A 27,807-nucleotide genomic window follows, 5' to 3' on the forward strand; every position below is an offset into this window, starting at 1 on the left:
TTTGGTGCACAAAGAACTAAAAATTTGTTTTTTGGTCATATTAATAAAATTGTAAAACTTGACTGTTAATTTTCTGACATGTAAAAGGCACAGATTTGAAAGAGGGTGTACTTTGTTTCACGTGACTGTGGAGAACATGACACAGAACAAGTGCATGGGGCACCCTTTCTATGTCATACATACACCTGCAGTCATCCTTATACAAAGTCCAACAGCTAATCTCAAGCATTTCACATTTCAAGATGTTCAGTTTTTCTTTATACCACAATACATTCACCACCCTTTCACCATGCTTTACTCCCTGAGGTCCCACAGCAACACAATTTTTCAAACTTAAAAAAAGGGCCAGATCACCAATTTAAAACTTTTAAAAACAGATTGCCAATGGGTAATGGGGAACAGACATAGGGGTGCGGCTAAAAAGACTGATTTTATAAAGCAGACAGCATAGGGGAAGTGTCCATGAAGAAAAATCTAAGGAGAGCTCCAACTCTTATTTTGTAAATAATCATACACATGATACATAAATAAAAGTAATTTTACCTACAGTCTAGCAGGTATTTTAGCATACAATAGTGTTCATTCTAGCACCCTGCACCTGTCACAACCCGTGCAGATACTCTTTCCTGTCTGGGGTGTTGCTCTCTGCTCTGGTGCTTCTAGCACACTCAGCTGATTCAACAAAATGCTGGTATAGTCACTAGAGGGTGCTAGAAGTACCAGAGCAGAGAGCAACACCCAAGGCAGGAAAGAGGAACTGCACAAGTTGTGACAGGTACAGGGAGCTAGAATGAACACACACACACACACATATATATATATATATATACACATATATATATATATATATATATATATATATATATATATACACATATATATATATATATATATATATATATATATATATACATACACACACACACACACACACACACACATACATACACAAAAAGGTCTTTATAGAAAGGCAAGAAATATGCCATAAACTACTATTAGTATAGGGTACTGTAGGGTACTATTTATACAATTTTCACTACAAATATCTTTATAAACTACATCAATTAAAGGGTGTTAAATGAAGTGTCCCTTATCACAATGCAGTACCAGATGACGGCCAAAACTGAATAGTTAGCAACTGTTTACATTTATTTGTTGGCCCCTGCTTAATCAATATACCATTTTGGAAGTGGCCACAGGGATTAAGGATTCAAAAGTGTTGTTTTCCGCTTCTGAAAGGAAAACTCCTAGGGGTATATTTACTTTAGTGCAGGTTTTTAGCTGTGAATATGTTGCACTTATTTATCTAGTACCTTCTAGAAAATAATCGCTAAAGGGCAACATCTCCACTTCTAAAAACCACACTTTTATAAATATACCCCCTAGAAATGTATAATCTTAAATAACAAAAGTCCCAAAATTGACAAGGAATCTTTATACCAATTCCATGCTGCACATAAGACAAACCTCATGTACAGTAACATTTTGTGGGGTATTGACTAAACCAAAGGTGTACATTTTAATAATAAAATCATTTCATACATCAATCTAACTAATATGACATACTAGAATTTACTGCATCAAATTATGCAAAATGTAAATAAAGTGTTCCTTAAAAATGAATAGTTGTCATTACAAAACCTATTAAGATGCAAAAACCAAATATAAGTCACACTGGTGCAGATGTATGAAGCTCTGGAAAGTGATAAAGTGCAGAGTGATAACCGTCCAGCCACTCAGCTCCCTACTGTCATGTTACAGGCTGTGTTTGAAAAATGTCAGTTGGGAGCTGATTGGCTGGTTGATAATCACTCTCCACTTTATCACTTCACAGACCTTCATACATCTGCCCCACTAACACCTATAAAAAAAACACTAGCAAAGAATGCAGACACCACAATAGAAGCAAAAAATATTGGAAGAGCAGTTTGCATTACAAATTATACCAAGAAACATTGTATAAACATCTTGAAATCACAGAAAAGTATGTCAAGTGATAGCATAGGGTCTGACCTAAAACAAAAACTTAAGTTAGATTATCAAATATTCACAAACGGCCAGTGTCAGAGAGGTTTTGAATGGCAAAGCATCAAATGTCACTGTAATAGCAATGCCTCAAGCAAAGCTAAAGATAAAGGAATATTCTTAAGGCCATTGTTTTCCAGCCAGAAAACTGCACTGATAAAACAAACTCCCTAGTTAGACAATAGTTAGTTGACTGATTTTGGAAACACTTTCAAAATGCTTGAAACTATAAAGCGCTGCATACAGGATTGGGTATGAAATACCGGCATTCGTGGTGCCACCTGTCAATATACAGACAGCGGCATCCCGATGCTCGGTATCCCGGCAGGGGCCCAGTAAGTATGGTAACCCTCCCCCCCATCCTAACCATCCCCGTTAGTGCCTAAACCTACCCCTCCCCCCTTGGTGCCAGAACCTAACCTCACCCCCAAGGGTGCCTAACCCTAATCTCACCCCCCACCCCACCCCAAGGACGCCAGAACCTAACTCTCCCTCCCTCACGGCTTAGACCTAACCGGCCCCACTATACTTACGGTCGGGATGCCAGCTGTCGGGATTCCGGTATCTGCATCTCTGCGCAGGTCTTGTGGCTGGCAGTGGGGATTCTGGTGCCGGGATTTCAAGAGTCGGCTTCCCGGCTGTAGGCATAGTAACTACATCCCTTGCATACATGACAGCTGAAGAATTCACATAGATCAACGTTTCTCTTTTAACATAATGTCTAACTAAAATAAACTACCTTCAAACGCTATATTTTTTCAGAATGGAAACCGAGCAGATTCAAAATAACAATTAGCAAGTCATACATTACTATTAGCTGTGACTACAAAGCACGTCTCTCTAAAAAGGATTCCATTTGTTTTTAAGCACAGATATACTCTTGGACCATTATCGTTCAATGAAGTTTGATATGAAATTCTGTCACCTAGAGTACAAAGAAATGTCTTCTAAATGTATATCTGTATCAAAAGCAAAAAGAAAAATGATATGGCACGCAATGACCTCTAAAGTATGAATGAGTAGAACATGTTGCAAAATAATAAACAAAGCAAAGAACATTTATTTTCTATTAAACCCATGTGGCTTATTGTGCATTAGCAACAAAGGCGCACCCTGCACAGCACTCATACTATGCATATACATTTACGAAATCTACAAAAAAATATAATATTGTTCTAATTAAGTCAATAACTCATATCAACTGCTAAATCATACAGGTATACTGCAAACTATAGATATTTAGCCATGTTTAAAAAAAAAAAAAAGTCACAAATTAAATCCAATATTTTAGCATATGATGCTCAACTGCAACTTTATTAAAAATAAAATGTGTTTAAGTAGTCCCTCAAGCTGGGTACACACAGACGATGTTGGCACAATATATTGTTTCCGGACGAATCAGAACGACATATCGGCCTCATCGCTCAGAGTGTACACCCAATATGCGCGCTCCCGCGGCCGAATGAGACATCATCCTGCCGGCCATGCTGCACATCTAACCGGACGATATCGCATACAGCCCCGTTGCAGGTAATGAAGGACGGTGTGAGTGATCGTTCCGTCCTTCATTACCTCGATCTGATGTGTACCCAGGTTCCAATAGGTCAGCCCATTGAACCAACATATCGGCTGGGTACACATCGCTCAGTGTGTACCCAGCCGTCACAAACAGCATATCTTAATGACTGACTAAAATGTGGCTATATGAAAAGTAGAACAAAAAATATGAGATATGGTAAGAACTTACCCTTGTTATCTCTATTTCTACGAAGTCCATAGGGTTCCACAGGATACCTTGGGGTATAGGTGTGACGTCAGTCGCAGGGCACCAAAGAGTTAAGCTTTCAGCCTCCCAGGATGCACTAGGTCCCCCTCCTATACCCCGCCCCCGGGCCAAGGCACCTCAGTTAGTTACCAAGCCCTAGGCCGGAGGAGGAGAAGGAAGAGAGAGAACAAAGATCTGGACACATACAAGAATCACATTCTCACCAGAGGGAGACGGAAAACCGGTGACCAGAGCAAAACCCATCTGCAGCACAGGTGCGACAGGGCGGGAGTCCTGTGGAACCCTATGGACTTCGTAGAAATAGAGATAACAAGGGTAAGTTCTTACCATATCTCATATTTTCTACTTCAGGGTCCATAGGGTATCCACAGGATACCTTGGGGATGTCCCAAAGCAGTATCCTTTAAGGGTGGGGACGTTCCTGTGCAGAAAGGAGAATCCGCCGCCCGAAGGAAGCATCCTGAGAGGCGAAGGTGTTAAACCTGTAATACCTCACGAAGGTATGGACAGAAGACCACGTAGCAGCCTTGCAGATCTGAACTGCCGAGGCACCATGTCGAGCTGCCCACGAAGGACCCACAGACCTAGTGGAATGAGCCTTCAGAGAAGGAGGGACCGGTAGGCCTTCATGAAGATAAGCTTCAGAAATAGCCATACGGATCCAGGCTGCCAAAGTTTGCTTTGAAGCAGGCCAACCCTTTTTACAGAAGCCATAGAGGACAACAAAGCGTCCGACTTCCTAAACGAAGAAGTGCGGTCAACATAAGTCCTTAAGGCCCGCACAACATCCAAAGAGGCCTCACCCACGGAAAGACCCGGTGAGTTAAAGGCCGGAACAACTATTTCCTCGTTAACATGAAACTGGGAAACAACTTTGGGAAGAAACTCGGGCCGAGTGCGGAGCACTGCCCTGTTCCCATGAAAAACCAAGAAAGGGGGTCTACAAGAAAGAGCCCCTAACTCAGAAACACGTCTGGCCGAAGCAACGGCCAGAAGGAAAACAGTCTTAGCTGTTAGCCATTTAATATCCACTGAGCCCAGTGGTTCAAACGGCGGTCCTTGGAGAGCCCTCAGGACCACAGCCAAATCCCAAGGCGCAACAGGTGGAACAAAGGGCGGCTGAATACGGAGAACACCTTGCATAAAGGTGCGCACATCCGGGATTGTAGCAATCCTACGGTGAAACCAGACAGATAGGGCCGAAACCTGTACCTTCAAAGAAGCAAGGCGAAGCCCATGATCTAGTCCCGCTTGCAGGAAGGCGAGAATCCGAGACAGACGAAACTCCCGCGGTGCATAACCTCTCGGTCGACACCACTGGAAGAACGTATGCCACACGCGATGGTATATCCTCGCGGAAGACGGTTTCCGAGCTCGTAACATGGTACGCACCACAGAGCTGGAAAACCCCCGGGACCTCAGCATGGCCGTCTCAACAGCCACGCCGCCAAAGACAGCCGAGTCAGGTCCGGGTGAAGACAAGGACCCTGAGACAGAAGGTCCGGTCGTAGCGGCAACCGCAGAGGACTGTCCACGGACAGACCCTGGAGGTCTGAGAACCAGTGCCGTCTGGGCCACGCGGGAGCTATCAACAGGAGCGTCCCTCCTTCCTGTTTGAATTTCCGGATTACCCGTGGAAGAAGGGAGACCGGAGGGAACAGGTATGCGAACCTGAACGTCCACCGGACGGACAGAGCATCCACCAGAGACGCCCCTTCGTCTCTTGTGCGAGACCCATACACCGGCAACTTGTTGTTGTGCCGGGACGCCATGAGGTCGATTTCTGGAAGACCCCACCTGTCCACCAGTAGTTGAAAAACGTCCGGGTGCAGGGACCATTCCCCTGGATGAACGTCCTGGCGACTTAGAAAGTCCGCCTCCCAATTTAGCACTCCCGGGATGAAGACCGCTGATATGGCCGGAAGATTGCGCTCCGCCCAAACCAGGATCCGAGAGACCTCTACGAGAGCCGCCCGACTGCGAGTTCCTCCTTGCCTGTTTATGTAGGCCACGGTGGTAGCATTGTCCGACTGGACCTGCACCGGGTGACCCTGGAGAAACCGCTGTGCCTGCAGGAGAGCATTGAAGACCGCACGGAGTTCCAAGATATTTATTGGAAGCTCCGCTTCTGTCGGCGTCCACCTGCCCTGGAACAAGTGTGGACCCGAAACTGCTCCCCAGCCCCGAAGACTGGCGTCCGTTGTCAACAGGACCCAATTTGGAACCCAGAACGGACGTCCCTTGTTGAGGTGGGTCGTCTTTAACCACCACGCAAGGGACAGGCGAACCTCCGGGGTGAGCATAATTGTCTGGAACTTCAGAGACTGAGGCAGCCCGATCCACTTGGACAGGATCAGGTGCTGCAGAGGTCTGGAGTGAAACTGGGCGTATTCCACCATGTCGAACACCGACACCATGGAGCCCAGTAACCTCATCGCCGAGTGTAAGGACACCCGGCGGCTGTGCAGACAACTGCGCACCCTTGACTGTAAAGCAGAGATCTTGTCCTCCGTCACGAAGATCCTTTGCTGTCCCGAGTCCAATAAGGCTCCAAGATGCAGAATCCTCCGAGACGGGATTAGAGTGGACTTCTGCCAGTTGATTAGCCAGCCGTGCCGTTGCAGCAGTGCAATGGTCAGGTCCAAGTGGTGTAACAGGAGCTCTGGAGATCCTGCCACCAATAACAGGTCGTCCAAGTACGGCAACATGCGGACTCCTTGCAGCCGCAGAGAAGCCGCCATGACCGCCATCACCTTGGTGAAAACACGTGGTGCTGTCGCCAGGCCAAAAGGTAACGCCCGAAACTGGAAGTGGTCGCTGCGGATTGCAAACCGAAGGAACTCTTGATGGCGCAAAAGAATAGGGACATGCAGGTAAGCGTCCTGTATGTCCAATGACACCATGTAGTCCCCAGGTTCCAGCGCCAGAATGATGGACCGTAGGGTCTCCATCCGAAACTTCGGGACCCGCAAAGACTTGTTGAGTGCTTTGAGGTTGAGAATCGGACGATATGACCCATTGGGTTTCTGTACCAAAAATAGATTTGAATAGAAACCCTGGCCCCTCTGGGAGAATGGAACAGGCACTATAACTCCAGCCTGGAGCATAGTGTGCAATACCTTCCGCAGCTCCGTAGCCTTGTTCCGGTCTGATGGTAGACCCGTGGTGAAGAATCGAGCCGGGGGTCTGTGCCGGAAGGAGAGGGCGTACCCGTGGGAGACCACCTCCAGAACCCAAGTGTCTGTCGTAGTGAACGACCAACACCGGGAGAACTGCAGCAGGCGGCCTCCCACCCTGGGATCCCCCAAGGGGAGACCCGGACCGTCAGGCCGCAGGCTTGTCATCTGGCTTGGGGGCCGGACGTCTGGTACTCCATGCCTGTTTCCGGGGCTTGACCGATTTCTTAGGGCCAGCCTGTCGAGGAAACGACTGTGGTTTGGGCCTGCCCTGGGCCCTAGATGACCGAAAGGACGATGGTCCAGAACCAGAAGGAGCAGCGGCCGACGGGAGACAAGCAGATTTGGCTGCCGCCAGCGTGGCCACAATCTTATCCAGATCCGGACCGAAGAGAACTTCTCCGGTAAACGGCAACGCTTCCAGACCTTTCTTGGAATCTGCGTCCGCCTTCCAGGATCGCAGCCACAAGGTGCGACGAGCAGCTACCGCTGCTGAAGAAATTCTAGACACCAGAGTACTAATGTCTAGAGCCGCCTCGTTGATGTAGGTGGCCGAATCACGGAGATTGCCAATCAACTCCGCCTGTTCGGCCGGACCGTCGGATTCAAAAGAAGCCTCTAATGAATCCGCCCAGCGCTCCATCGCTCTGGCAATCCAGCAAATGGCCATAGCCGGCCGTGCTGCCCCCCCTGCAAGGGAATAAGCGGACTTCAGGCAGATTTCTACCTTGCGGTCCGTAGCATCCTTAAGGGAGGACATGGATGGCATCGGCAATGTGGCACTACGGACAAGACGGGTCACGTGAGAATCCACCTGTGGAGGGGATTCCCACTTAGCAAAATAATTATCCGCGAACGGATAAGCCACCGCCAGGCGTCTCTGCGGCTGGTATCTTTTGCCAGGTTGTTTCCACGCCTCCTCTAAATGGTCCACCAACTGACCCGAAAGAGGAAAGACTGTGGCATCGCCCTTCACATCTTTGAAAAAGGCATACTTAGATTTAGCCGCTGGGGGAACTTCGTCCTCAATCACCAAGGCTGTGCGGACCGCCCGAATAAGTCCAGGAATATATACTTTGGACTTAGCATCAGCGTCCTTAGTATGGAGAGGTTCCTGATCGTAAGGATCCAGAATCTCCCCATCATCAGACGTCCCTTCGTCATCCTCATAAGGAGCGGACAGAGACGCCACCGGCCTTTTATGAGGCCGCATCACAGACTCCCCTTGCAACACATCCGACAAGTGCTGTACAGAACTCGTCAGGGAGTTAACCCACGCTGGCTCCTGAGAACCCGGGAGCGGGGAAATAGGGAGACTGTGGGGTACCACCAATTGTCGTGGGAACCCCTGCATGGGTGACGACACCACAGACTGCTGGGACAAACCCATCGGAGTAAACGCGGGCTGCGGAGCTAACTGGCCCACTAAAGCTGTTAACGCCTGAGCGAAACAAGCCCAGGGCGGCTCCTGTACCGGTGCTGTAACCGTAATAGGTCGCGCCATGGACAAACACTGCCGGCAAAGGCCCTCCGCGCTACCCTCCCCCTCCGCTAACGGTACTTTGCACGTGGTACACTGTAGCCGGAGGGGAAAATCACTTTCAGACATGATGGCACCATGTATGTGACCTCTCTCACCAATTAAGTATTAAATAGGCGAGAGACCACCCTGCAGCACCGCACCGCAAGGGCTTTAGCAGAAAGAACAGGGACAGTAATAAAGCTGACAGTTTAGAGAAGAAAAGTTACAGGCAGCGCTAGCACAGTCACATACAATGCAGAGAAATAACATTTCCTGCACTAACAGCGCTGATCACTCAACTACACAGACACAGGGCCTGGTAGGACACAGCGCTGCATACACAGACCTGAGCCACAGCGGAGGAGAGGTATGCGGGGGGACCCAGACCACGATGCTTCCTTCCAGACTTCCAGCAGCATTCACCATGCTTTGCAGAGAAGATGGCCGCCGAGGAGCAGAGAGAAGCTGGCCTGGGGGAGGAGCGCTGACACAGGACCAGTCAGCACAGTGCAGAGAGGGCTGTGTGCAGCGGGGGAGGCGCCGGCTGTGAGACAGGGAAGGCGCGCTCCCCTGGCATGCATTTAACCCCTGGGACGCCGCAGCGCTACCGCTCTGCTGCGGTCCGCTGTCCCAGGGGGTAGTGGAAAGCGCAGGTTCAGTACCTGGCTCCACGCTGCAGCCAGTCCCCAGGGAGCCCCCTGCCTGGGGACTTAGGACCATGTGACCAGCGGGGACCCACCGCGGGACCCCGCTGCTTACCTTTGTCCCCCTTGGATCCGGCCATGGTCCGGAACATCTGGGGTCACCGCTAGCTGTGACCCCAGATGCTCACCAGCATCCCCGGATCGGTACCGGCGTTCTGGTACCGGCGGGGGTGTAGGGAAGACAGCATGGACGTCAGGACTGACTGTCCATGCTGTACATCCAGATGTGCAGCCACAGCTGCACTGAAGAAAGCTTCAGGGGCTCTTCTAGCCCCCACTCCGACAGGTGCACCCGACGCCGGCCGGGCACCAAACTAAACTGAGGTGCCTTAGCCCGGGGGCGGGGTATAGGAGGGGGACCTAGTGCATCCTGGGAGGCTGAAAGCTTAACTCTTTGGTGCCCTGCGACTGACGTCACACCTATACCCCAAGGTATCCTGTGCATACCCTATGGACCCTGAAGTAGAAAGCTGTGAATATACTAATCTGTACTAAACAATTCTGTTTACAATACGAGCAATGAAACACTACAATGAAAGGCTTCATCACAGCCAAAAAGTACAGGATGAGAAGAGAACATCCTGGATGGATAGATTTAGTTTCATAAACACATAATTCAATTATTTGTGGTGTAAATACACTGCATTGCTGCTAATACAAAGTAGGCTGGGTGAACATTTGTTACCAAACTTTTGTAGCAGTGTAACTTTAATATCAAGATTTATATTTCAAGTTAGTCATATATCCATAGCTTCTAAATTGTTCCCTGGTGCACAGCCAGACATGACCTCATCATACCTCTCCCAAGGTGTGTTCATCAGACCTCATCATCCATCACTGCATGACAATTCACCATTCCCCACAGCCGTCACTCACTTGAACACCAACAAATAGAACTATTTTTCTTTAACCGAGTCTTATTATACATATTGCTGTACTTTTTTTCTATGCAACAAGTCATTCAGCAAAACTATGCATGTTTGGCATGTGTGTACTGCCATATTGGAAATTACACTCCAAAACCATTTCGTGTTTAAGTCGCCATTGTTTCAATGCTGTACAAAGCCATATGCTAATTTCAGAAAGCACATTGGAAACTCTTTTTCTCTAAGTATTGTGTGGACATCATCATACTCTTACTGCAGTTGTACAATATTGATGCTGCTATCTGCTCACTACTAACAAAAACCTACTAACAGGTACGCTGTCTTAGTGATACCCTACTAATAACACATCCTTATGGAACAGACAATCCAAAACAAATCATGATCGGATTTTGGAAACTTAGATATAGGGATGTGCAGGCTCGGATAGGTTCGAGTTTGCACGTTGAGTTCGGATTTTTCCCTCCAAAAAAAACGGAACTCAGAAAGAGGCTAAAAGTCATCTTACATGGACGAACATCATCATTCCTGGACAAAAGTCCAGGAATGATGATGTTCGTCCATGTAAGATGACGTTTAGCCTCTTTCTGAGTTCCGTTTTTTTGGAGGGAAAAATCCGAACGCCACGTGCAAACTCGAACCTATCCGAGCCTGCACATCCCTACTTAGATATTATTTAATAATCGAAAAATCTATATTTTTCATATTGTCGTAATTAATCTCTAAGGGCGGAATTCAATGCAGGGCAATGTGCTGCCATCGCAGTGATGCCAAGAAGGTTACACACCGGTTACTTACAGTAGCCACAGTAGTGCAAGTTTTCCTGTGAACACAAGGCAAAGCTTGTAAAGTATATGGATGCCATTTGCCAGTCTGGAACCCAAAATTGTGTCCATTGGGCTGAATTGACTTACCCCCTAAAATTGTATGTACAGGTAACACTTTGCTAGAACACCAGTGTTCAACAACACCTCCATCACTACTACTATTTTTTTTATTATTATTATTATTTATTCATTCATTCTAGCACCCTGCACCCATGCCCTTTGGGGCATCTTTTGAGCCCCAGTACAATAGTACAATGACACTTGAGGTGTCATCTAATAAAACAAATACATTGGGCTCGATTCATTTCAACGCGAATTGAATAGCGCCGGGAAGGAGCTCCCGCCACTATTCAATTCTGCGCGCTGTTAGGTCGGGGAATGCCCGTTCTCCCGCCCCTCACGCCTAAAACTTCGTGTTTAGTCGCGAGAACGGGCATTCTCCAACTAAATTTCCCGGCGCAATGATGTTTCCGCCACGCTAAGGGCAGAACACAGCATCGCGCCTATACTTTTGTCGGATTTCTGCTCGCATCCCAGGAGAGATGCGAGAACAAATCCTTAGTCTGGTTTAGCAGCACGCTGCATCGAATAATTCCGGGAGCTCCCTGCGCTTTTCAATTCAATTGAATCCAGCCCATTGATCAGAATTAAGACTGAAGCATAAGGTCAGGTATATGCAAATAGGAAAACAACATGTGCATGTGATCCTATTAAGACAGTAAGGAAATTCAACAAACTATAGACAGAGGAACGGTCCATCTCCGAAGCACAAAATATCTTTTAAAGACAAATTTACTATGACAAAAGGTAATATATAGCCCAAAACACAACAGTATAGCTGGCCATACACTAGACCACAGGTTCTCAAACTCTGTCCTCAGATCCCCAAACAGTGCATGTTTTCCAGGTCTCCTCAAAGATATCACAAGTGAAATAATTAGCTCCACTTGTGGATCTTTTAAAATGTGTCAGTGAGTAATGACTACACCTGTGCACCTGCTAGGTGACCTGGAAAACATGACCTGTGTGGGGTCCTGAGGACCGAGTTTGAGTACCACTGCACTAAACCAACTTTTATCCAACCATCCAATTAGTTGGTTGGAATGAATATCTGGTAATGAATGGGAGCAAATGACATTAAGCAATTTCCTCCCAAACCCCCAAATATGTACAAAAACCATCATTCAGACAAGTTGTTTTTATTAAACAGATTTAACCAACATGTATGAACAACCATTTTAGTCTGTTTTCTGGTGTTTGGGAGCAAATTGTTGATTGTCATTTGCTCCCATACATTACCAGATTTTTATTTCAACTAGCTACAGTGACTTAATTATTACCTCAGTCAATTTGATTTAACCACCTGTGTTCAGCCATGCATATCTCTAAAACCTGAGCTGTTGGGGAGCCTTGAGGACCACGTTTGGGAACCTCTGAGTTACACACTTAGGGCCTAATTCAGCAGCGTACGCAATTGCCAATACAGATGCAGATCAAGCAATTGTTAGCCATCGCACATGCGTATAAGCCGCACTGTACATGCGCACCAATCGCATTTCGATTATGGACGTACAGAGGAATCCATCGCAAAGGGAGCAGCAACATGCTGTCAGCGTTTGGGGTTGGTTACGGGGGTAGTCTGAAAAATTAAGGTGTTTGTCAGTTTGAAAGCCGTTTCATGGGCGTGCATAAATTAGCCACTGTGACTGCATACGCAAGCATGAAAGCTCTCTGCACAGGATCTTCGGTTAGCCAGACTTCTTGTAAATGCCGAGTACCTGTAAAATGTGCGTCAATGGTACCGATGTTCACGCAGAAGAACGATATTGGACGTATAAGAGAACACAATAGTGGGCATCTTTATGTCGCATGTGCTTTGGCAAGCATTCGCATATTTTAGCAACTGCGATCTGCAGGTGGTTGCAATCAAACTGTGTACACTACTGAATCAGGCCCTTAATCAATAGACAAATTGTTTGAAAGAAACAAAAGTATCATGAGATGTTCATCTGCCCAACACATGCAGCCCATGAATAGAGATTCTGAATAATGTGAAAAGTAAACAGAAATATGCAGAAGCATGGCAAGTGTGCTACAAACACCCGTTACATTTAGTTAGACGGTAGTGGCATAAAAGTGCTTGTGCTGCAATAGATAGTGGTTAAAAACCAAAAGATATTTTAAACAGCTTCTCCCGACGCGAAGGCTCATACTATCTACGTTCATGTGGCAATGTAGATAGTATGAGGCGTTAAACGTGACATTTCACCAGATTAAATGGCTCAAAAACACACATACAGTAAGTTACCTTCACCTTCCTAACACAGCATAGCAGCAGTATGCATATGCAAACATTTATAATGAACAGACTCCAACTAGCAGAAATATTGCGGCACACTCCTGAGGAAGCGCTACGGTAGACGGCACGCTCCAGGGGAAGCGTTGTGGTAGACGGCACACTATGGGCTTGATTCAATTCAGTGCGATGTTGAATAGCCCCGGGATGGAGCACCCTGAGCTATTCATTTCAGCGCGCTGTTTGGTCCAACAGTTGCCAGTTAAGTCGGAGAATGGCGGTTCTCGCGACTAAACACCCGGGCTGTTTTGGCTGCCTTAAGCCAGAAAACAGCCTTGCGTCCGGAACTGTTGTCAGATTTCTCCTCACACTCTCAGAGGGGTGCGAGAAGAAGTCCTTTAGTCGGACCAAACAGCGCGCTGCATTGAATAGCTCCAATAGCTCTCTCCCAGGGTTATTCAGCATTGCGCTGTATTGAATCAAGCCCTATATTAGCACCATAATATTTGAAATGGGCTGGAGACTATGGGGTCTGTTTTGTAAACCTTGGATAGAGAAAGTGAACAGAGATAAAGTACCAGCCAATAAGCTCCTAGCTACCATGCCACAGCCTGTGTTTGAAAAATGACAGGTGGTGATTGGCTAGTACTTTATCTCCATCCAAGGCTTAGTAAATAGACCCCTATGGCCCCCATTTATTAACAAGTTTTACCACCAAAACGAGTGATGTCACTGTGTATGATAAATAGTGCTCCAGCCAATCAGCTCCCAACTGTCATTTTTCTGACAGTTGGGAGCTGATTGGCTGGAGCATCATTATCATACAGTGACATTTATCACTCATTTTGGTGGTAAAACTTAATAAATGAGGCCCTATATATTTTAATAGTACATGGTAATGTATGCATAGCATGCTATCAAATGTGTGAAGACAACAATGTGATGTAGAGCCTGGTAAAGGGACAAGCATAAACATGAGGCTCCTTAGGTGTGGGAACAGAAATTACATTACAGCTGGCAGAGGCAGGCACAGACCACATAAACACCAATATATAGTGCTAGCCTCCCATATTCCCCTATAAAATCAGAGCATGTACAGTCCCCCTGCTATGTATACATGACGCTGGCTGACATGACCCCCAAGCACAGGCATGTAACAGACATACATAGCAGCCAGCAGCAGTGTTATCACCATGGCTCACAGCCCAGTGCCCATCACACAGCTCCCGCCCAGCTGCTATCTTATCTCCATCCTCCCATTCCGTCACTAAGACACCGGAGCCCACCGGATTCCACCCCCGGACCAGCCAGCGTTACCTGCGCGGAGACGAGCCCTCTGCAACCAGGCGCCCACTACACCGCCTCCTCCTTATCACCCAGCACACGCACAGCCAGCTCCGGACATTTCCCCTGACAACGGAAGTCACGCCCCCTTCCTGCCCTGTCACCACGGTCAGCGCCGATTGGACAACATGTCTCTTCATGCGTTGGTGGAGATTAACGTCTGTCAGAGCGCCAGGTGGCCCGGCCACGCCCCTCCCTGCTGTCAGATAGGTTTCGCTTCTCGGCGCTGTGTTATTATTAGTCCTACTGTCATCTTGTTGTGATATTATACAGCACACACAGCACAGGGTATATATTGTCTCTGTCTGAAATAAAGAATACATACACTGGGTTTTATTTAACAAGAGAGTGAGAGGTGGTGTTTTCAGGCTCTACTAGGGATGGCTTTACCGTTAGTAACGCTGTACTAGGAATCGATAGGTCATATTGAAAGCTTTGATATTTATTTGTGTATGTTTGTTGAGTGTATTTTAATATAAGTAATATACTTAATTATTTTATGTATAAATTAATACCCTGAATAAGACTTGTAGGCCTATTAAAGTTATTTATTGGTTAAAACATGATGAAACAGCTGTATCTGTATGTTCAGCAGCCCCATGTATCAGAGGAGATGCGGTCTAAAGAGCAGGGCCGTAACTAGGGTAGTGCGACCTGTGACACCGCACAGGGCACCGCAGGGCAAAGGGCCACTGTTCGAGCCTTTCAATTTACAGTAAAAGTAAAAATGTAGACAATGTCTAGATCAGTGGTCGCCAACCTTAATTGAGGCGTGAGCTACTTTAGAAAAATGAACCCTGAAGAGCTACTAAAATTGTAGAAAAAAAAAAATCTGGCTAATAACCGAACAATTGAAGGTCAGTTAATGAAAATGAAAAAAAATGTTTCATAGAAAATAACTGCATTTAATTATTACAGTGAATTGTATTTTATAAATAAAATTTAAGCACAAGCACATTCCCATCACAGACACTGGATATCCCCGAACTGACCAGGATGGTGAACACTCTAAAAGAGAATATGAAAATGAACACAGCAGACCTGTCCATTGTCACAACAAGATCTGCAAATTTCTCTCAGTTCAGGTATCTCACTACAACCTGTTCAATCCTCCCGGAACAAGCTCGCGATCGACAGGTCCACGCTATCAGCCTTGTCTCCGACTTGTTTCTCCACCGGTTGATTGACCTTTTTGCAGTGAGTGGAATGGACCCAGGTATCTCTCTCGGCCACCTTCAAAGATGTAGTACTCGTCAGCAGCACCTGGTATGGACCCTCCCACCAATCAGTCAAACGACCTGAACGCAAGAAATTTCTGATCATTACATATTCTCCTGGTTCAACATCATGACAGGTAGTTTCAGGCTTATCATTAGACAACAATTTCAGTTTCTGCTGCTGTTGCTTTAACTGCTTACTCATTGATATAAGATACTTTACAGTTACCTCGTTGTTACCCTTCAGGTCTTCCTGTGGACTTATAATCAAACGAGGTTGTCTACCGAACAAGATTTTAAATGGGGACAGATTCAGAGGAGGTCTAGGAGTGGTCCTTATGCTATGTAGGACCAAAGGTAACGCCTCTGGCCATCCTAGTCCAGTCTCTGCCACGATTTTACTTAGCTTATTTTTAATAGTCCCGTTCATCCTCTCTACCTTGGCACTGGCTTGCGGTCGGTAGGGGGTATGAAGTTGGCTATTAATACCCATCAGCTTACACATATTTTGAAAACCATCACCTGTGAAATGGGTACCCCTATCACTCTCGATGATTTTAGGGATACCGTACCTGCATACAAATTCCTGAACTATCTTTTTGGCAGTAAACGCAGCAGTATTACTGGCCACTGGGTAGGCCTCAACCCAGTTAGAAAATACGTCTGTGCACACTAATACATACTTAAGGTTCCTGCAGGGTGGTAATTGGATGAAATCAATTTGTATCACCTGGAAAGGTCCATCAGTCGGTGGAATGTGGGACGGTTCGGTAGGGATCGCTTTCCCTATGTTCTTTCTTAAGCAGGTCAGACAGGACATTGCTATCTTTTCTGCATGTGAAGAAAAACCTGGTGCGCACCAGTATGCCCTCACCAACTTGCACATACCCTGTTTACCCACATGAGTCAGGCCGTGTGCTGCCTCAGCCAGGCTGGGGTAATATGCCTTGGGGGCTACTGGCTTACCATGTCCGTCCCTCCAGAGCCCAGAGGACTCTTGCCCACATCCCTTGGACTTCCAAATGGATTTTTCCTGAATTGAACACAAATTTTGCATCTCAATTAATTTCAGCATATCAATTGTTTGAAATGACATAATTGTTTCAGTTGGAGAAAACATTTTTAACCCTGCTGCCCATTTTGCAGCTTCATCAGCTCTGTTGTTGCCCAGTGACACCGGGTCATCCTCACATGTATGGGCTTTGCATTTAATTACTGCCACCGCTTTGGGCAGTTGGATTGCTTCTAAAAGTTATTTTATGTGTCGGGAATGTGCAACTGGTGTGCCTGCTGCTGTCATAAAATTTCTCAGATGCCATAGAGCCCCAAAATCGTGCACCACCCCGAACGCATACCTCGAGTCAGTGTAAATGTTAGCAGATTTGCCTGCTGCCAGTTCACACGCTCTAGTTAGTGCTACTAACTCTGCCACCTGGGCTGAGTGAGGAGGACCAAGAGGTTTAGCTTCTATGATGTCTGTGTCATTTACAACAGCATAACCTGTACATAATTCACCTGTGTCTGTTTGTCTATGACAACTCCCATCCGTATAAAAAGTTACATCCACATTCTCTAAAGGTGTGTCATGTATGTCAGGTCTAGCAGTAAAGGTCTGATTCAGATATGTCATACAATCGTGCGTATCATTATGTCTGCCAAACTCACCTCCCACCAGCAACTCCTCTCCTTCCACCCTTTGTACATCATGTTGTACATATGGTAGGTATGTTGCTGGATTCAGTGTACTGCAACGTTTAACAGTAATATTTCCAGGAGCGATTAGAGCTAGTTCCCATTTGGTGAACCAAGCCGAGGAGACATGTCTGGTTTGAGCTGAGTTCAACAGAGCAGATACAGCATGGGGAGTGTAGACAATCATATCATGGCCCAATACTACGTCCTCACTTTTACTCACCAATAGAGCGGTAGCTGCTACACTTCTCAAACAGGTGGGGAGTGATCTTGCCACAGTGTCCAATTGGGCACTGTAGTATGCTACGGGCCTACTGGCATCACCATGTTTTTGTGTAAGGACACCTGCAGCACAACCATCGGCTTCTGTACAATACAAATCAAAAGGTTTTTCATAATCAGGTATTCCCAATGCAGGAGCTTTCGTCAGACTATCCTTAAGATTAAGGAAAGCCTGCTCTGATTCCTCTGTGTGTATGACACGATCGGGCTTTGAGGAAGAGACTAATTCCTGTAAAGGTAAGGCCAAAATAGAAAAACCTGGGATCCACATTCTACAGTATCCACACATTCCCAAGAAGGTACGAATTTGCTGTTGATTCTGCGGCAGTGACATGTTTTGTATGGCCTGGATTCTGTCTGTTGTAAGATGTCGTATACCCCTGGGTTAGGCAGTGTCCCAAATATTTTACTCTGGATTGGCACGGCTGTAGTTTGTCCTTAGCCACCTTGTGTCCTGTTTGTGAGAGATGAAGTAACAAAAGTTTAGTATCATTCAAACATGACATAACCGAGTCAGAACATAGCAATAAATCGTCCACATATTGAATTAGAACAGATCCATTGGCAGGTTGAAAAGATTGTAAACAGTCGTGCAATGCCTGGGAGAAGATACTGGGGCTGTCTATGAAACCTTGGGGTAACCGTGTCCATGTGTATTGTAAACCTCTGTATGTAAATGCGAATAGATACTGACAGTCAGGATGGAGAGGCACAGAGAAGAAAGCAGAACAGAGGTCAATGACAGTGAAATGGGTTGTATTTGGTGGGATCTGCATCAAAATGACAGCTGGATTTGGCACTACAGGCAATTGGCTCTCTACTACCTTATTAACACCTCTAAGGTCTTGTACCAGCCTATAACCCCTCCCACCACTCTTCTTTACCGGGAAGATGGGACTATTGGCTACACTAGCTGTACGAACTAAAATTCCCTGTTGCAATAATCGCTCAATTATTGGAAAAACCCCTAATTCTACCTCCTGTTTTAGTGGGTACTGGGGAATTTTTGGAGCTTGCCTTCCGCTTTTTAAATTTACCATTTTACCATTACTGGGCTTACGTTTGCCATTAATCCAGTGTCCTGTCCATCTTTAGTCCAAAGGGAGTCTGGAATTAGAGACAACATTTAATTTATCTGAGATGGATTTTCATTTAAACTTGTAGAGTGATACATTATCCTTTGGGGAGTGTTCAATATATCCCACACCTCGTGTGCAACTCTCTCTGGGATATCCAAAAATACACCATAAGGGGTGCAATATATAACATATCTCATCTTACATAACAAGTCTCTGCCCAGTAGGTTAGTAGGAGCCGCAGCAGCCAGGAGAAAAGAATGCCTGGTATGCAACGGCCCAATAGTAACCTCTGTGGACTTTGTTAAAGGATAATGCTCCACTTTACCTGTTACACCCATTGTTGGTACTGTCTCGTTGGTCACCTGCAAATTAACGGGAGATTTTATCACTGACTTGGTCGCCCCTGTGTCTACAAGAAAAGGATATTCAGTACGAGCTACATCAACCATCATGACCGGTTCTTCCCTAGTACTTCTCGTTAACCTGACTATCTGTAGACTACAGGTATGACCTGACCCCTAGCGTTGGCTACCATTCTCCAATAAAGCATTTACAGCTACAATTGGAGCTGGTACCTGCTGAACATTTGCTGGCCTTTGTGCATATCCCTTATGGGGATATCCAGGTCTTCCCTGATGTGGGGTCCCTACTCTTTTTACTGTACAGTTTCTACTTAAGTGAAATAAAACAATAAAGTGGGCGCTAATTGATGTCTTATCACCAATTATGGGGTTCTGATGAATAAAATTTGCCGTTGGAGCTGCCCCCACACAGGTAAATCTGGAAATTTACCAAAAAATTTAGCAACACTAGATATAAAAATAATGGGAGCACTGGTAACTGGCTACTGGTTTAAAAAATAAATTTATTCCATAAAAAACAATCAATTATACATTGCATCAATCCAATCTTTCCAACGCAACTGGAATCATTAATAAGGCTAAATTGCCACAATTTAAGGCACGGATCCGGCTTTATCTATTTAAAACAATATACAGCAAGGTCCATAAATATTGGGACATTGACAGAATTTTCATATTTTGGCCTCTATTCACACCACAATGGCTTTGAAATGAAACAAACAAGATGTGCTTTAACTGCAGACTTTCAGATTTAATTTGAGGGTAATTACATCCAAATCAGGTGAACGGTGTAGGAATTACAACGGTTTCTATATGTGCCTCCCACTTTTTAAGGGGCCAAAAGTAATGGGACTATCAACTCAAAAGCTATTTCATGGACAGATGTGGGCTATTCCCTCATTATTTCATTATCAATTAAGCAGGTAAAAGGTCTGGACTTGATTCTAGGTGTGACATTTGCATTTGGAATCAGTTGCTGTCGACTCTCAATATGAGATCCAAAGAGCTGTCACTATCAGTGAAGCAAGCCATCATTAGGATGAAAAATCAAAACAAACCCATCAGAGAGATAGCAAAAACATTAGGTGTGGCCAAATCAACTGTTTGGAACATTCTTAAAAAGAAAGAACGCACCGGAGAGCTCAGCAACACCAAAACACCCGGAAGACCACGGAAAACAACTGTGGTGGATGACAGAAGAATTATTTTCCTGGTGAAGAAAAACCCCTTCACAACAGTTGGCCAAATCAAGAACACTCTCCAGGAGGTAGGTGTATATGTGTCAAAGTCAACAATCAAGAGAAGACTTCACAAGAGTGAATATAGAGGGTTCACCACAGGATGTAAACCATTGGTGAGCCATAAAAACAGAAAGACTAGATTAGAGTTTGCCAAACAACATCTAAAAAAGCTATTACAGTTCTGGAACAACATCCTATGGACAGATGAGACAAAGATGAACTTGTACCACAGTGATGGGAAGAGAAGAGTATGGAGAAGGAAAGGAACTGCTCAAGATCCAAAACATACCACCTCATCAGTGAAGCATGGTGGTGGTAGTGTCATGGCGTGGGCATGTATGGCTGCCGATGGAACTGGTTCCCTTGTATTTATTGATGATGTGACTGCTGACAAAAGCAGCAGAATGAATTCTGAAGTGTTTTGGGCAATATTATATGCTCATATTCAGTCAAATGCTTCAGAACTCATTGGACGGTGCTTCACAGTGCAGATGGACAATGACACGAAGCATACTGCAAAAGCAACCAAAGAGTTTTTTAAGGCTAAAAAGTGGAATGTTATGCAATGTCCAAGTCAATTCCCTGACCTGAATCCGACTGAGCATGCATTTCACTTGATGAAGACAAAACTGAAGGGAAAATGCCCCAAGAACAAGCAGGAACTGAAGACATTTGCAGTAGAGGCCTGGCAGAGCATCACCGGGAATGAAACCCAGCGTCTAGTGTTGTCTATGCATTCCAGACTTCAGGCTATAATTGCCTGCAAAGGATTTGCAACAAAGTATTAAAAAGTGAAAGTTAGATTTAGAATTGTTTAGTTTGTCCCATTACTTTTGGCCCTTTAAGAAGTGGAAGGCACATATAGAAACCATTGTAATTCCTACACCGTTCACCTGACTTGGATGTAATTACCCTCAAATTAAATCTGAAAGTCTGCAGTTAAAGCACATCTTGTTTGTTTAATTTCAAAGCCATTGTGGTGGTGAATAGAGGCCAAAATATGAAAATTCTGTCAATGTCCCAATATTTATGGACCTGACTGTATAACATACAACATGTAAAACATCGATGTATAATAAAATCAATCCGATAATATCAAACACCTTTTAGGATCATTAGGCATCGACTCGGCTCGATTATAGTAGCGGAGTGTATAGTCAGGGGTTAATGATGGTCAGCGGATTTATATTAGTAGTTGTTAGTATAGATATCCATTCACTGACAATTAGTATGTAAATTAACAGTCACGTGCAGTCACAATATAGCAGATGATAGAAAGCAGCTTATATTATGCAGTTTGCAAGGTATTCCTGCTGCTGTATATTTCATACATTACCATCCGTCCAATATTTGAAAGATTTAATAGAATAGAGCTGACCTCTACCCCAGTGCAGGGGGAGAAAATAGGACAATGCTGACCACTTGTGAAAGTCAGTGTTGGACACAGTGTGTCAATGGTATCAGCGCTGTATGACAAGCGGTCCAGAGGTACTTGTAGCCTCAGACAGAGGGACCTCTATTGCTGATTCACGGCACTCCTTATCGCTGGCTGTATGTGAGTCACTAAGGCACGCTGAAACATGCTGGCTCCCTCACACTCCGCTACTTCCGGTATCGGGCTTGTAGCTTCCGGTTTGCGTTCCACCTGCGTTCCACAAGTCAACTGACGTGTTTCTCTGCCCTATGACACGGCGGTTTCATCAGAAGATAGTTCACTACCCATTGGTGCTGTATTATATCCCTCTTGGTGTACACTCATTGGTTCACTTCCAATCCTAATTAGGGAAATACGATTCCAACTAATAATATATTGCATTGATGCTTTTCAACAGAATAGATAATCAAAACTCACACATTTATAGTAAAAAATAGTAGTTCTATTTAAGTTCTACTTAAGTGTCCTGTTTGTTTACAGTTAAAACATGTTCGTGTAACGGGTGAAGACATGTGGTATTGTGAGGTTTGCACAGAGGGTAAAGGTGGTGGATATGGGTAAGGATAGGGAGGGGTATTGTGGGGCATAAGAAGTTGGTGGGTAGCATGGGACCTCTGGTTGCATCGGGTTAGTGGGATAGAGTTGTGTTTGTTGTTGTGTGGGGTTAGTGAGAGCACATACTTGTTCAGAAGTAAGTGTGTGTGCAAGTGCAAGTGTGTCTGTTGGCTGTGATGTTACCGTCATTCCCTCCAGAGCTTGTATACTGACAGCCATTAGTTTTTCACTCTGGGCTTCTCTCTTCTTTGAGATGTTTTTATCATGTTCGATGGCGGTTTCTGTGAGGGTATTTATTGTGAGTCCCCGCCAGCCAGGCTGTGAGGTCTGAACCCGAGTTTTTAAACTCTCTTTCAGACCGTCCACAAGTACCGTGACTATTATTCCCCGGTGGTGAGTGCTATCTTTAATATCCTCTATCCCAGTGTACTGGGTGATAGCCTGCAGAGCCCGATTGCAATAATCTTCTGCAGTTTCACTCTCCTTCTGCTTAATGGTGAAAATTTTGTTCCAGTTAACTACTACTGGAAAATATATACCCAATTGAGTTACACTGCAGGAAATGTTACCTTGGTTTACTTGGTCTGTTAAGGGAACGTCACCATCCAATACACAATCCGTGATAAATTTTGTCACATCGGTATTGCGTGGCAGACAGGCCCTTAACACCACACGCCAATCTTTATTAGTGGGTTCATGTGAACTACCCAAATTTCTCAAAAATCTTTGACATTTGGCTAATTCCTTTTTGGGATCGGGGAAATCATTTATGATGGAATTTAGTTCTGCTCTTGTCCAAGGACAATGCATTACTACTTCCCTCATGGGCACTATACCATTTGCATCTGTATTTCCATTTGGAACAGTTATAGTCCGAATGGGATGCAGACCGGTAGCGCTGCTACCTTTGACCTGATTACCTGGCTGGGGGTTTAGTCTGCTGCTGCTACGTATGGTATGAACAACTTCCTCTACGGGTGCAGAGGGCATTAACACTTCCCTTGCTGTTACCGATGGAGATGGCGGCACCACTCGTGATTGTGGTGATGCCGCATCTATCATTTGTACAGCATGGGAAATGGCAGACATTGCAATAGGCTCATCATCCACATCATGAACATGTTCTTTATAGTTGCTTAAGAGAGGGTACAAGTTACTTGTTAAATTTTTATGGGTATTTTTGGTAACTGTACTTGCACCTCCATCCACATAAGGTGGGGGAGGTGAGCGTGAACTGCTGGCAATACTCTCCACGACGCTACCTTGCCGCATGGGCCTGCCATTTTGCGGCTCACCCGTTTTGCAATTCAGCGCCACGGATGTATTTTCTGGCAATGTGCTCACGACGCTAGTTTGCGTAGTTTGCACATTTTTAAGCCACGCATCCACTTCATGCTGCCACAGTTTTAAACATTCAAAATATTTAACCTTTTTCTCTTGGGAGCGCATCAAACTGATGTGATCCCAGACATTGTCTAACACATTTTTATCAAAACTACCAGTTCTGGGAAACGGTCTAACACTCTTCCTCGTCATATTAAACCATAAATCACAATACCTTATTGCATAAGTACCGTTTATAGTATGCATGATACGACGGGCCGATCCGATCGGCGCCTCCATTAGCAGCACATCATTGTCTAACATCTCTACTGTTTGCGCGGCTCCCATTCTGAGACAACTCCTAAGCTTTTCAATAAAGATTTAAACTGGTGAAAGACAATCAAGATACTTTAACTTACCTGTGGACCATTTAAGTCGGCGGCGCCCACACACCTGGATAAGATTTGAAAAAGTCAACTTCCACACCCGGTTAAGATTTAGTAAGGCAACTTCCACACCTATGAGAGTTTATATGTCGCTACTCTCCCATGCACCTCTCTACAACAAAGACAACATGTACACCTGCTACTGTGTATAGAACGGTAAAGCTACTTACCGAGCGGCTAGACTAACCCTTGCACCTAGCCCTTAAGGATCATACGATACCCTTAACTTTGTTCAACAAATATTCACTGTTACACACTTTTTTCCTGCGCAGAAAAATAAATGTTAACCCAGATATTGGTAACAATTGAAAAAAAAGTAAACCTCAACGGCTTTGTTAAAACACGTGGCAGCAGAACCGGAAGTGCGTATACGCTATTGTGCGACCAGCCGCATACACAATAATGCAACTACTACACAACCGTATAATGACTTTTTAACTGCGTACACAAAAGTGCGTCTTTGCTATGCGCAAACCTGCGACTTAGCCGCGTACTCAGTACTACGGCACCCCTTTAAACGTAAGGTTCTATCAACAGAGGAAAACAAACTTTTTCCTCTCTTGTCCCTGGATTCTAGTCAGCTTCCTTGATTCACACGGAGACGGATAGCGATCTTTCAGCACAAAGCGGTTGCAGGCAAACCCTGCATGTGGCCACTTCACCCTTTGCTGAAATATCGATAGACGTATGTACCGTGTGAGCAGGTAAGTGACTTCACTACGAGCCCCCAACTAATGATACTGGATCAGAACCTCTATGCCTGTTCCTTCTAAAATCCTTCCTATAAACCTCTAAGGATGACGCTAATTTGCGTACGCAGTCATACAGTAAATAAAGACTTAGACTTGGAATCTGTGCTTCCAAAGCACAAGTGTTATTCAAGTAAAAGTTCAGACAGTTACATGCAATTGATCCAGACACAATTTAGGCGCAAAAGGAATTATACAGACCCAAGTACAGTATACATACGCAGCGCTTCCGGACCCAAAGATAGGCATCAGCAAGAGACCCCTCATCATTCAGCATTCAGCCGGAAGACTAAGAACCCAGCATTTGAGCACACATATTTATACCTCCCCCAGAATAAACAGGACAATAGAGAAGTTTGTTGCTGATGTCATTGGTTCCCAGGGGAGAAGCATCTGTTACAGAGCATTTAACAGGCTGGTTCAAATAGACTCTCCCTGCCTCTAACAGCTGGGGATCTTTCCCTTCCTGTCCCCTGCAACATTCTAACAGTTGTTCATGAAATATACGTTTTGTTGCTTGTAGGCTCTGCGATCCATAACTCAAGAATGCATGATGCGATCTCCCCACCGATAACACTGGAATACTGTAAAAAGAGTACGCATCAGTACGAAACCAAACACGACTTGTTTAGCATGTATAATACTTTAGTTATCAAATATCTTTATTTTTCAGCATTTAAACTAACTGAACCAACTTAAATCATATACTTTAGAGCTTATTAAACCTTATGTGTGAATATGTAATGTGTGAGTATTCGGGGTTTGATATGAGGATGCTAGTTAACTTGGGGCATATGCGTGCGCATAAAGCTAATAAAACAGCGGTTTCACACAGTCCTATGCATTCGCTAATATGCGACTAGTTAACAGCGCAATTGTGTGTATTAATGTGTGTATGAGAAATGGTGAAAGATGCAATCACATGGTGCTAATAGTATTATCGCCACATGTACTAAAAATGTGAGTTTATCTAAAATGGCGCTTAGGCGGCCATTCGCAAAATGGCGTCTTGCGGTCTCATTTTCAAGATGGCGTCTTGCGGCCAATCGCAAGATGGCGTCATCACGATTAAATCTTAAACTGAACTTGTCTCAGCCAATTATTCAGCTTCGACAGTTGGTTAGGGTCAGGCACCTACCCCGATAGGGTTAGGCACCAGGAGGTAGGGTTAAGGTGCCTACACACTTGGCGATGTGCTCATGATCCAACATTGTGTACGATTTCCCCTGAAGTGGTGAGCACAATTTGGTCTAAAAAGCTGCCAAGTTGACAAACGATCTTCCAATCTATCGTGAATCGTGTCGGAAGTCCAAATCGTGAGATCATGCACGATAGATCATGAGTTTACAAAACAACACACGAAGATCTTCACGATTGGTGGAAAATGTAAATAATGGGCGGGGATAGCTAGGCGGTATAAAAAGTAGGCGCCATTTTAACCCTTTGCATATTCTGCTCTGCTTCTAGTGAGGCTAGGTGTATACCTGCTGAACCCTGTACATTGCTACTGTGCTCTGCTTTGTATTTTTTTTGCCTTTTACAAAGTGTGTTCTATCTGCAAGTGGGTGCTACCTGCATTCTATCCTGTTCCTGAATTCTTTGCTGATGCATCCCTATAAGTATAAAGTGTTGGTTGTGCAAGCTGGGGTCAAGGTGATCCAGGAGAGGGCCCTGCAAAGGACGAGAAGAGCATGCTGGACCAAGGAGTGGCTGCTGCAAAGGGATACTTGCTCTCATATATCCCTGCTGATGGAGATCAAGGAGAAAACCCGGATGACTACCGCAACTACATGCGCATGGATGATGCGGAGACCTTCAAGGCTATTGTTAAAGTGCTGCAGTACCAGTATTGCAAGGTAAGAAAAAAAAAACACACTACACATTTGTTTCTTGTGAAAGATAATAAGTTTTTATTTTTTGGGTGTTTTTTTTTTAACTCTTTATATAACTGTATTGTCAGCCGATAAGGCTGCATTAACAACACTGTGCCAACAACACGACACATTAGTAAATAACATTTTTTGTGTTTTTTTTTTAATATATACATTTTTAATTATATATATAAAATGTAGAAAACAGCATTATCACCAAATTTTATCAATCCCAGTAGGTGCTGCTGTATGCTATACGGTGAGTCAGACGCCAGATTGAACAGGCCAATACACACATGGCACAAGTACAGATTGTGGCCCCGGCTTCCATCAATCTGTATTTGCGCCATGTGTGTAGTAACCTTGTCCAATCAGCATCATCACCACCGTATACCATACAGTACATATTGGGAGTGATAAAATTTGGTGATAAAACAAAAAAAATACTTTACGTTAATAATGGGGCAAATCATAATTTGCCTCCAGCAAAGCAGTATAGATAGTCTGGCTTGTGGATGGGGTACTGGGTGGGGGAGCAGCCTCCAAATGGGCTGGGGGGCCTCACAGAGGCGGTTGGGGCAGGTGAATACAGAAGTGGGTCTGCTATGTATGTTGACCCATGCAACTTTGAATTTAGTGACCTTATTAAGAGCTCATATACCAGCCACTGGAAAGTCCCCTTTGTTGGGTCATCCATTTTACGCATGGTGCTATTGATATGAGCTGTGAAATCATCAATGTCGTGTGGCTGTTTTTGCAGGATGCGTTTCGCTTGTTGCAGGAATATGTCTTCCTACTCTGTGTAGTGCTTTTGCTGCTGCTTTTTCCCCTGCCTTTTCTCCTTTGGGGAGGTGTGGAAGATGATAGGGGGGGGGGGGGTAGAATGGTTTTTGGCAACGGGAATGAAGTATCCATCTCGCTGTCCCCGATCATACTGATGTCCGGCGTTGAGGACATATGAGGGTCTTGTGTGGGAGTCTATATTGGAAAA

At 45.0% G+C, this 27,807-nt stretch overlaps 1 protein-coding gene across 1 annotated transcript in view; it reads right to left on the minus strand.

Annotated features, from left to right (window-relative positions):
- Positions 1 to 14,661, minus strand: part of WDR37 (WD repeat domain 37) — a 194,243-nt gene extending 179,582 nt beyond the window's left edge. Inside the window, exon 1 of the mRNA XM_088463210.1 lies at positions 14,538 to 14,661. The gene's annotated coding sequence lies outside the window, so the exon portion shown is untranslated. The remainder of the gene's footprint in view (positions 1 to 14,537) is intronic.
- Positions 14,662 to 27,807: the final 13,146 nt, after the last annotated feature.

The sequence above is a fragment of the Taudactylus pleione genome, unplaced genomic scaffold, assembly GCF_031769625.1.
Source record: "Taudactylus pleione unplaced genomic scaffold, aTauple2 ptg000053l, whole genome shotgun sequence".
In the NCBI taxonomy this organism is placed as follows: Eukaryota; Metazoa; Chordata; class Amphibia; order Anura; family Myobatrachidae; genus Taudactylus; species Taudactylus pleione.